The sequence below is a fragment of the Echinops telfairi genome, unplaced genomic scaffold (genome assembly GCF_000313985.2).
Source record: "Echinops telfairi isolate 266 unplaced genomic scaffold, ASM31398v2 ScPeMD7_7469;HRSCAF=8507_1, whole genome shotgun sequence".
In the NCBI taxonomy this organism is placed as follows: domain Eukaryota; kingdom Metazoa; phylum Chordata; class Mammalia; order Afrosoricida; family Tenrecidae; genus Echinops; species Echinops telfairi.
In genome coordinates this window covers 106033537-106045309 of record NW_022111373.1, presented here as the reverse complement: position 1 = coordinate 106045309, position 11773 = coordinate 106033537, and the positions used below count along the sequence as shown (strand labels likewise).

Below are 11773 nucleotides of genomic sequence, written 5' to 3'. Positions count from 1 at the left end.
AGATGACACAACCTTGTTTCCTGGAAGTGAGCAGGGCTTGAGGCACATGCTTATAAAGATACCAAGGATTGCAGTCTTCAAAATAGATTACAACTCAATATAAAGATCAAATTCCTCATAACTAGAGCATTAGGTAACATCATGATAAGTGGAGAAAAAGTTGAAGTTGTCAGGGATTTTACTTTGCTTATAGATCCACAATCAATGCTCATGGAAGCAGCAGTCAAGAGATCAAATGACACATTGCGTTGGGTAAACTTACTGCAGGAGACCTCTTTAAAGCGTTGAAAAACAAAGGCGATTATTTTGAGGACTAAGTTGCACCTGTCTCAAACCATGGTATTTTCAATCAGCTCATATGCAGATGAAACTGGGTATTGAATAAGGCAGACTGAAGAAGAAGCGATGCATTCTTATTATGGTGCTGGTGAAGAATATTTAAAGCACCATGGACTACAAAAAATCTGTTTTGGAAGAAGTACAACCTGGATGTTCCTTAGAGGCCAGGGAGATGAGCCTTTGTCTCACGTACTTTGGACATTTGACCAGCCCTTCGAGAAAAACATCCTGCTTAGTACAGCAGAGGGGCTTGGAAATAGAGGAAGGACCTCAACAAGGTAGATGTAACATTGTGGGCTCAAGCTGAAGAACAATTGTGAGAATGGTGCAGGACTGGGCAGGACTGTTTTTCTCTGGGTACACAGGGATGGTGTGAGATGGAACACACTTCAGGGCAACAACATTCTCTCCCAGTTTAAGAAGCTGTAACTCTGAAGTCAAGGCACCAGCTATAGGGGGAGACGTTCTCGGTGTGAGTTCAGGGAAGACGTTCTTATTTCCTTTTCATATCTGTTGGCCAGGTGTTCCTTGCAGATCCCCAGGTGTCTCCGGATCAGTCTTCCCCGGGATCTAGGAGATGCTTGGGACAAGCATCCCAAATCTAAAGCGTGCTCAGCTTCTGTCTCTTCTTGCTTGGTGGTAGTCAGGTGCTTCATGTTCTTGCTTCTTTATCTTAGAAAAATTGTAAGACAAAAGGTGATGCAGACCAACACCCCAGTACCTTGCTTTAGCCGTGTAGTTCTTCTAAGGAGGGCTGCTGCCATTGAAAATAGGGGCAATTTCTCTAACTTCAATTTTTAACTTTGAATGAATTTTCTCCTAATTATCTCATTGACCCAGTATAGAACACACACCAAAATGCCCTGAAATATCTGTACTAGAAGGTATTTTGTGCATTTACAAGCAATTATGGAAACTTTAAATGAAAAGCATTGCCTTGCTGAGTCAACCTTGTGTCAAGATTATTCTTTACTGTTGAAATCTTGACTGCAATGGTGACAATCAGTTTGCTAATTCAGTTAAAATCAGCTCCTGCTGCCCCTCAGAAGCTCCCTCAGTCTACTTAACTTGTAGTTTATTGCTCTCTGAGTTCAAAAAATTTTCAAGTTGTAGAAATAACAGCTGAGATCTTTCATACACTCATAAGAGACTTCTATTTTAATGCTAAGGCATTTGAAGGGCACTCAAGGTTTCCACCCATCCCACTCCTCCCCAGGGGAAATGTCATAGATTGAAGAGTCTGACAGTATCCAAGCACTACTGGGTGCAGGAAGATGACCCACAATGTTAATTAGGAGAGCAACGCTTGGTGCATCACTCTAAAAACCCAATGAGGAGTCAGGTTCTACTCCAGATGATTGATCATCAAGTAAGAATTTGGAAGAGGTCAGAGCATCTGGAATTATCTCCCCAGATAATAGCTCTACTTAGGAGCTGAGCCAGAAAGGAGAGAGAAATCTGTTTTGCATAGTCTGGCAAGACTTAGAAACTTTGGACTTCCACAGATTCTTTGTGCCTTACAAACTCATTATGATGTTGCACTTAATAAATCTGTATTTGCTAGTTTCTGTAAGTTTGCTAGAAAATTTTCGCTGATTTTGGTTTGTGTGTTCAGCAGTTTTATGATCTTCATTTCCTAAGCACCCGGATACCATTTCTCATTCTATTCCATCTGCAATTGCAGAAAAGAAAATATAGCTCTTAAGGGTGCATACAAGCAAAGATACCTCCGGCAATTCTCCCAATGGCTTCCTTTATCAAAAAAGGTGATCTGCGCTTATTTTGCTCAAGTGTATCCCACTCCTTTGTGCTCTCTGCAGAGAAACCCTGGTGATGTCGTGGTGAGGTGCTCCACGGGGAACTGAAAAGTTGGTGGTTTGAATCTGCCAAATGTTCTGCAGGAACATACTAGAAAAATCATAATCTTGGAAACAACACAGAGAAGTTCTATGCTGTCCTTAAGAGTTGCTATAAAATTGACTCATGGACAATGTGTTTTTTGCTTGCTTGGTTACCCTGATAAATTATGTAGAAGAGAGACAATATCCTCTTACAAATCATCCTTGTCAACTTAGACAAGTCACCCATGAGTTCTCCCAAAACAATATTTCTTGAAGTAACAACACTTGTTGAGTCTTATAGCTCTTCTACCTTTGCAAATCCCACCAAATGAGGGTAGATATATCTGACTTCTGCTTTGTGACCATTGGCCTTGCGCTGGTGTAGAACTGAATTCTTTTTCTCCCTACTGCAGCCAGAAGAGATCAGATGTGGCCACAACACCATTTTCCTCATTTACATTTGAAAACACAAATATTACTCATAGCAGCTGGTCTTGTATTCATTTTAACATGCTCTCCAGCCTACAGTAAAATAAATGGACAATATGCTAGAGAATAAACAGTTATAATAGCCAATGTGTTCCTTGAATATGTGAAACTGCTTCAAGCCTATCTGACTTTATGTATTCATAATGTCCCTAAATCAGATATATATTCTATATAATCTAAGAATTGAAGTGTTTGAATTGTGGTTCTGGTGAAAAAGTACCATGGGTGCCAAAAGACAAACAGCCTGTCTTGGAAGAAGCACAGTCAGAGCGCTCTTTAGAGGCAAAGATTGTGAGACTTCACTTTACATACTTTGCATTTCTTTTCAGGCGAGACTGGTCCCTCGAGAATGACATCATGTTTTTTCAAACAGAGAAGTGAGAAAGAGGAAACCCCTCAAGGAAAAGGACTGACCCAGTGGCTGCAACCATGGGCTCAAGCACAGGAACAATTGTGAGGAGGGCGCAGGACCATGCAGTTCCATTCTGTTGTACATAAAGTAGCTTGGGTCAGAACACACCACCACCACCAACACACCCTGCTAAAAAGATTTGCCCTTGGAGAGACTAGACTTGACATCAATCAGCCTTGAGTGTTCCAGACCTAAGACCTTCAGACTCAGGCAGTTTTAGTCCCCTCGATTTGTGCCTCCATCATTATACTATACAATGGTGTATTTGGATTCTGCCTCCGGTTGTAGATTGTGGGTTTTCTCTGTGAAGCACCATTATTCATTTTGCTGTCCCACAAAGCTTCACAGGACCTGTAATGTAATAGGCACTCCATAAAGATTTATTGAATAATGAATGTGATCCTAGGTAACTGTAACATAGTATTCTACGACCCCTCTAGTATTCCACAGTCTACTTCCATTGCTGTGGAATCAATTCTGATTTTTTTTGTAGCTCAATTTTTGGGGGAAACAATAGTGAATACTATTTTTCTTAAAGGTTATATATTATAAAAACACTCATTTTTTTCCTCACCTTAGATCTCTAAATTTCTAACATTTAATGGACTAATAGTACAAAGGGGCTTCCAAAAGTTCATGGAGGAATTCCATTATCATTTAATTCCATTGTTCATGAACTTTTTGAGGCTTCAAATACATTTTCAACTTTTAATACAAAACATTGCACCATAAGTGAAGATTTCCATTAGCGAAATTGACACTTATTACAGCGGTAGTTAAGAAAGTAAACAGCATCCTAAATGGAGCAAATCTGCTGTGCCTCTTTGAGGTCTTAAAGAACAAAGATATCGCTTTGAGAACAACGGTGCACCTTACTCAATTCATGATATTTTCCACTGCCTTATATACATGTAAAAGTTGCACAATGAATAAAGAAGAATATTTCAATTATGGTATTGGGAATAATATTGTAAGGACCACGACTGCCAGAAAAATCAAATAAATCTGCCTTGATCAAAGTACAACCAGAATACACCTTAAAAGCAAGGGTGACAAAACTTTGTCTCACCTACTTTGGACACACTCGTAGGAAAGAGCTGTCCCTGGCCAAAGACCTCAGGCTTGGTAGAGAGTCAATGCACACAAGGAGCACTTCTCAATGAGATGGGTTGACCCGGCAGCTGCAACAATGGGCTGCAACACAACACTTGTGAAGACAGCACAGACTTGGGCCAGGTTTTGTTCTGTTGTGTAGAGGGTTGTTATGAGTAAGAGCTAACTCAATGGTACCTAACAACAATAACAACAATAAAATAAGAACACAAGATTTTCTAATATATTTACATTGCATAGTAGAAGTCACTACATATTTCCGTATAAGAAAAAAGAGAAGGTAAATAATTGCTTTACTGTGCTTGCTTTTAAAGGAAGAGCAAGAAAATTAGGATACAAAGCTAAAGGTCTTCAAAGTATTACATGAAAGTAATTCATCCTCTTTAAGTACATCAGTCTAATGGTAATAAAATGATACAAATTCAGCAAGCCTGTGTATATGTACCCAGAAGAAAAATGAGGCTGTTTGCTCTAGTAAAAAATTTTAAAACTTTGAAAACCCGTAGGGACAGTTCTACCCTGGCCTATATAAGGTGACGATGAGCTGGAATCGACTCAGTGACAATAAGGTTTTGTTTTTCTTTAATATCTATGAATACGAACATATACATCTTACATTTTGCGAATCTCTTTATACCTAACAATAACTGAATACTTATTTCTTAGTTGTGGTAAAGTGGGCATCTCTCACTTTATGATTTATAACAGTATCTGGAAACATTTTCCATTGTCACCATTGGGAGAAGGCTGTTGTTGCCAGCTAGTGGGCAGAACTCGGGGATGCTGCTGAACATCCTACCATAACATGAGCCAATAGAAATATCTATTCCAAAATCCCAATAGTGCAACAGTGAATAAAACTAGGGAAGACTATTAACTGGAAATGGCAGGAATGGAATTCCATTTTAGGTACATATGATTTGTCCCTTCACATATGTTAGGAAGATACTATCACCTACCTTGACTAGATGATAGAGATATTATGGGAAAAAATATATCATTAATTTATAAAATTAACAGTATCCAAGTGAATTGGCTATAAAATGAATCTTTTTCAGTCAAGGAAATCAAGCTAGAAGTATGCTAACATTATTTGTATAACTATTGTTAAAATAACTCAACTATTTTGTTCTCTTCTCCCAGAGGCTTGAATTATAATCTCTAATATATTTCATATATTACAACCACTGATATTTTAATCACCTCATAAGCATGAGAAAGCTGGTGATGAATAAGAAGACCAGAGACGAAGTGATGGCTTTGAATTATCATGTTGGCAGATAATATGGAATATTGATTGCACAGACTGCCAGAGGAACAAATAAATCTGTCATGGGAGAAATACAGCCAGAATGCTTCTTAGAAGTGCGGATGGTGAGATATTTTTGACTTTGGTTAAGTTATAAGGAGGGACCAGTCCCTGGAAAAGGACATAATGCTTGGTAAAGCAGACAATCATTGAAGAAGAGGAAAATTGTCCAGGAGATGGATTGACACAATGGCTGCAACAATGCGCTCAAGCACAAGAGCAAATGTGGGAAGGCACAGGACATGGACGTGATTCCTTTAGTTGGACACAGTGAGTGGCTATGAGTCAGAACAAACTTGGTGGCACCAAAAAAATAACATTTTGGCCAAATACTAAAATTGGACATTAATGAGTACTTTAGATTGTCAATAATTATGAATAATGTAAAAAACACTATTCGGCTGTCAATTTGTCATCCTGTAGGGGCTTGCATGTTGCTGTGAGGCTGGAAAAATATGCCTTTCATATTTAAAATACTACCTAGGGTCACACAGGTCCCCCTGAGCTTGTGGACTAAGAGAGGCAAGGAAGGATGGGGTGATCTACTTTTGGGGAAAAATGACCAGTGAAAACCTGATGAATGGTAGTAGAGCATTTTCTGTTGATTTGCTGAAAGATGAGCCCTCTCCGGTTGGGATGCTGCCCTGGTGACACAGTGATTGACACTCTCCTGTTGACTGCAAGAGCAGCAGTTTGAACCCACCAGCTGGTCAGCAGGAGGAATCTGTGGCAGTCTGCTTCTGTAAAAGATTTATGACTTCAGAAAGAAAGACACTCACAATACAGAAGAGAAGCTGTCCCCTTAAAGTAATGTTGACTTCAATGATATGGATGGAGTAAAGCTTCAAAACCTTCATTTGCTGATGTGTCATGGCTCGAAATGAGAAGAAATAGCTCCAAATATTAATTAATGATCAGAACATACAATGTACAAAGTATAAATCCAGGAAATTTAGAAAGAGTTAAAAATGAAATGGAATACTTAAAGATCAATATTCTGGGCATTAGTAAGCTTAAATGGATTATTTTTGATTATTTGAATCAGACAGCTATATGGTCAACTATTCCAAGAATGACAAATTGGAGAGGAAAGACAACACATTTAGTAAAGATCTGCTTCAAGATCTTGAAACCACTCTCAATGACAGGATGATATCCATTTGCATGAAACAGTCCAATTGATATGTCTACTGTTCACTAATGTCAAAGACCAATAAATGGAAGCTTTACCAATTTCTGCAGTCTGAAATTGATCAAATGTACAACAAAGATGCATAGATTATTAGTGGTGATTGAAATGTGAGATTTGGAAACATTGAGGGAGGATAATGGTGATAGAGATGATACAGGAGTTTGCATGACAGAACTTTGCAAAACCAACCAATGACCTATTCATTAGAGATAACTTCTCAACAACATAAGCTGCAATCATACACATGGAAGTTGCCAGATGGAACACACAGGTATCAATCCAAGTGCATCTATGGGAAGAGATCACAGAGAAGCTCAATATCATGAGTCAAAACAAGAAAAAGGGCCAGGTATGGAACAAATCATTGATTGTTCATAGGCAATTCCAAGTTGAAGAAAATTAAAATAAGAGACAAAGGGTGACCTTGAATATATCTCATCTGAATTTAGAGACCATTGCAAGAAGAAACTTGAAACATTAAACACCAATGACCAGAGATGAGATGAATTGAGAGATGAAGTCAAGGACATCATTCATGAAGAAAGCAAAAGGTCAGTAAATCGATAAGGAAGGAAGGAAGGAAGAAAAGGACAAATGGATACAAAGGAGACGCTCTTGAAACTTGCTCTTGAGTATAGAATAGTTCAATCGAATGGAATAAATGGTAAAGTGAAAGGGCTGAAACAGGCCACCTTGAGTTGAGGAAGGAAAGTCTGATGAAATGTGAAAAAACCTAGTGTTAGCAAATCAGAAGGGAATGACATATTTGGAATTATTCAAGCTAAGAGAACTGGCGAAAATATTCAAATCTGGACTGGCAATATTGAAGGATTCTGTGGGCTAAAAATGTAACAATACAGGAAACACCAAACAAAGATTAAAGAAATACACATAGTCAGATTATCAAAAAAGAACTGGTGGATGCTTAACCATTTCAAGAGGTAGCATGTGATCAAGAATCTACGTTACTAATGAAGAAATCCAAACTGCACTCAAGGTTCCGATAGTTGATGAGATACCAATTGAGCTGTTTTAACAAATGAGTTTAACATTGGCAGAGCTCGGACAGCTGGCTAAAGCCATCAGAAGACAGTTACCTAACCAACGGACTGGAAGAGATAGATAGGTATGGCATAAAGTAAGATGATCTAACAGAAAGCAGAAATTATCAAACAATATCACTAATGTCACACAAAAATAAAATTTTGCTGAAGATAATTCAAAAACGGTTGCAGTAGTATATTGCCAGAGAATTGCCATAAATTCAAGCTAAATTCAGAAGACAATGTGAACAAAGGATACCATTGCTGATGTCAGATGAATGTTGGCTGAATACAGAGAGTACCAGAAAGATGTTTCTTTGTGTTTTCTGGACTATGCAAAGGTATTCAATTGTGTGGATCATATAAAAAATATGGGTAACATTGTAAAGAATGAGAATTCCAGAATACTCTTGCATGCTCATTTATATACACCAGAAAATTGTTGAACAGAACTAGGGGAGATTGAATGTTTTAATATTAGGAAACGGTGTACCTCATGTTTGTATTCTTTCACCATATTTATTCAATCTGTAAGCTGAGCAAATACCCCAAGAACTTGGACTATAGGAATAGGAATAGAATTTCAGAATCGGAGGAAGACTTTTTAATAACCTGTTGCCTGATATAACTTTTCTTGCTGAATGCAAAGCGGACTTGAAATACTTACTGATAAAGACAAAGCTCTGTAGCCTTCAGAAAGATGTCACCTTAGCATTAGGAGACCCAAAATGCAAGCAACATGAAGATAAATGGAGAAAAGCTTAAAGTCGTAGAGGATGTCATTATCCATAATTAATGTCCATGGAAACAACCGTCAAGAAGTCAAGCATTGGGCAAATCTAAATCTGCAACAAAAGACCTCTTCAGAGTGTTGGAAAACAAAACAAAACAAAACAAAAATATCACTTTGAGGATTAAGGTGTGCCTACTACAAGCTATGGTGTTTCTATTTGTCTCGATGAATAAAGAAGAATTGATGTCTTTTCATTAATACCATGGGCTGCCAGGGAAGTGAACAAATCGGTGTTGGAGGAAGTGCAGTCAGAATGTTCTTTAGAAGCAAGGACGGCGCGCCGTGGTCTAACAGACTTCAGACATGTTATTAGGCGGAGCCAGTCCCGGCAGAAGGACAGCACGCTTGGTAGACAGTGGAAAAAAGGAAGGCCCTCAATGAGAGGGGCTGACAATGACTGCAATAATGGGCTGAAACACAGAAGCTATCGTGAAGATGCCGTAGAACCGGGCAGTGTTTCATTCTGTTGTACAAAAGGGTGCTGTGCGTCTGAGGTGACTCAGCCTAAGAGGAGCAATTATGGGGGGAAAGCAAAAAACCGTGTGGGTGGGAGATGTCTAAAATGACCCCAAGATGTGGTTTGTCGAGAGATTGTAGACTTCGCTCCTTCCATGCTAAGACCTCCGATCAGGTTTTCTATGCCAAGATTAGCTGTCAACAGACTTTGGCAGGTTGTCTCGTGGGAGCCCATCACTGCCGCATTCAGGAACTCTTCAATCAATCAGAGCCTTTTGTCTTCGTGGCCCATTACTGGTGGTCAATTCACTTCTTAAATAATTTGTCGAGGGAAAAAAAATCTCTCCTGTTTTGTTATTGTCTCCCTTTCTTCCTAAACCCTGATTCTGTAAGGCTATTTTAAAAATGCATTTGGAAAGAAACTCAAAACCTTCTTCTTTCACCTCCCCCTTCTTGCTCCATCAAATTCCTACTCCACTGTGAGCCATGACTAACATGTACAGTATGCTTGCAATGAAAATAGTTTTTCCCCCTAAATGTCCTAACTCCGGATTTTCACTCTAATGTCTCTATGCCTTGATTAAGACATATATTGCAAGTAAAAATCTCATTCGAAGGAGTTTTCATTTCAGGCATCGGCTCCTCCATTTGCCACTAAGATAGGTTTTTGTAAGGAAGATCTAAGCTCACTATCTATTGCAGTCCGTTTCAGAGTGGAGAGCCACATGTAGCTAGAGCTATTGAAAGGAAACAAAAAAACAAAACAAAACAAAGCACAAGAAAGGAAATCTGCTAACAATAAACATAATTAGCCAAAGTGTGAATTGTGTGTATTTGGACAGTAAAATCAAAAAACATTTCGTCCTTTCTTCAAAGTACAAAAATAACTTCACGCAAGTATACAAGGAATATCAACAAATAGGATCACTTGGGCTCAACTGACCACAGATGGACAATTCTAGGTGCACAGAACTGATATAAACTATTCCGCCCCCCAATCGGTGTTATACCAATCATCTTTGATTGGATCCTTTTGAAACTGTTCTTCTATCATTCTGATTATAACATCCCCAGGTTGTAGCCAAATCCAATCTCAAAGTTCTCTCTTTCACCGTGGTATCAATTATTTTCTACTTTGTCCTATTTTACTTTTCCCTCTTTCTTCTTAATGGAATCCAATTAGAATAATGAGGGCAAGAGGTTACATATACATCTGGTCCCTCCACGTAGCATTCTGCTTTATCTTTTATGCTTTGATGAGAACAAGGGTGAGAGGTAGATGGGGACACACACTTGTACAGGTTTTCAGTGCAAAAGGGGCGAAACGCTACATTTTTCACATATGTGACATCTGAAATAACTCAGACATGGCTACATTAAGGAAACCCTTGCTTCTTAGTTTCGTGTTTAATTGTCCGAGCCAGGAAAGAAGGAGGCGCAGAAAGAAGGCAGCACTGGCAGGAGCTGACACTCTGGGTATGGGCTGCAGCAGGCATGGCTTTCATTATATTTAAGTGAATTAGCCTGTTTCCTTTAAACAGGAGAGATTAACAAGCCACCAAGGGCCTGCTGTGGGATTCTGACACTTTTAGTGGTTTGTGACATATGAATTGTGAATATCAATTCACCTTCAAAAGCAAATCTGTATTAGCATAAGGTATGCCAAAAGCTGATTTTAAGTTCCTTTGGTTGAAATTTGTTAGGAAAGGCATTTACTAAGATGAGGAAATAAATCATTTGTTTGGTGCCATACTTGAATCATTTTTTAAGCTTTGCGCCTAGAGTTGGTTATATGTACACGTGGGAGATTAATACAAAGGGCATTCTTCAGTAAAGATAATACTTCCAGTCTTGAACTTAGGAACTATGGGGAAATTAAATAAAAGGGAAAAGATCAGCCGTCATAAGCAAACTTCGTTTAAAATTTTGTTGCTTCGATGAAAGAGTATGTCTCTAGGCAGTTTGGAAACAAGACAAATATTTCTTAAGTTGGAAGAAAACAAAATAAGTTTTCAATTTATATGAGAATAGGTCAAAGTATCATCTTTGATATTAAATGACATAAGAAATTTAAAGCTAGAAGAAGTGGTAAAGAAGGGGATTCAGACCTTGAAACATTATTTTAATATATTTTATCATTCTTAAAAAAAGGTTACTACTGGAAAAGTAAGTCTGTTTCTCTTTTAGTCATTATAAGTACCAAGATAAAAATGGTCAGGAGCCAGATTCTTGCAGCTTCAGGCACAAATCTGCAGATGCCGAGTAGAGATATTCTTTTTTCTTTTGCAGGCAAAGTCCAGTCCAGAAAACATAGACTGTAACACAAGGTTCTTCCAGCTCCCACACTCAACTCTATGGTGTATCATAATGCCCAATTTGACGATGCTGGACAAAAATCCCAGATCACTGCCATTGAGTTGATTCAATTCAAACTGATAGTGACCTTTTAGAAGAGGGTAGACATGTATCTGTGAGTTTCTGAGGCTATAATTCTTTTTTTTTTTTTTTTTGGTGGGGGGGGGTGTTTTCCAGTAAAAACCAGAAAACCTGCTAGACAAATTCTAAGAGAGCTGTAACACTTGAGGCTATAAATCTTTATGGGAGCATCTTTCTCCCAAGAAGCGGTTGATGAGTTTGAACTGCTGACCTTGTGTCAACCTTCACCACCAGGGTTCCTTCTACTTGACTATACGGCATCAATGTGTGTCCTACTGAAGAGTACAATTGTATAGTTTTTAAGTACAAGTACACATGAGTTACACGCTATTTGGATTCAAATTCTGTTT

At 38.5% G+C, this 11773-nt stretch overlaps 1 non-coding gene across 1 annotated transcript; it reads right to left on the bottom strand.

Annotated features, from left to right (window-relative positions):
- Positions 1-11504: 11504 nt before the first annotated feature.
- On the bottom strand, positions 11505-11568 carry LOC115873853. Its single transcript, XR_004048633.1, has one exon. It is a non-coding gene; the product is annotated as a U7 small nuclear RNA (small nuclear RNA).
- Positions 11569-11773: the final 205 nt, after the last annotated feature.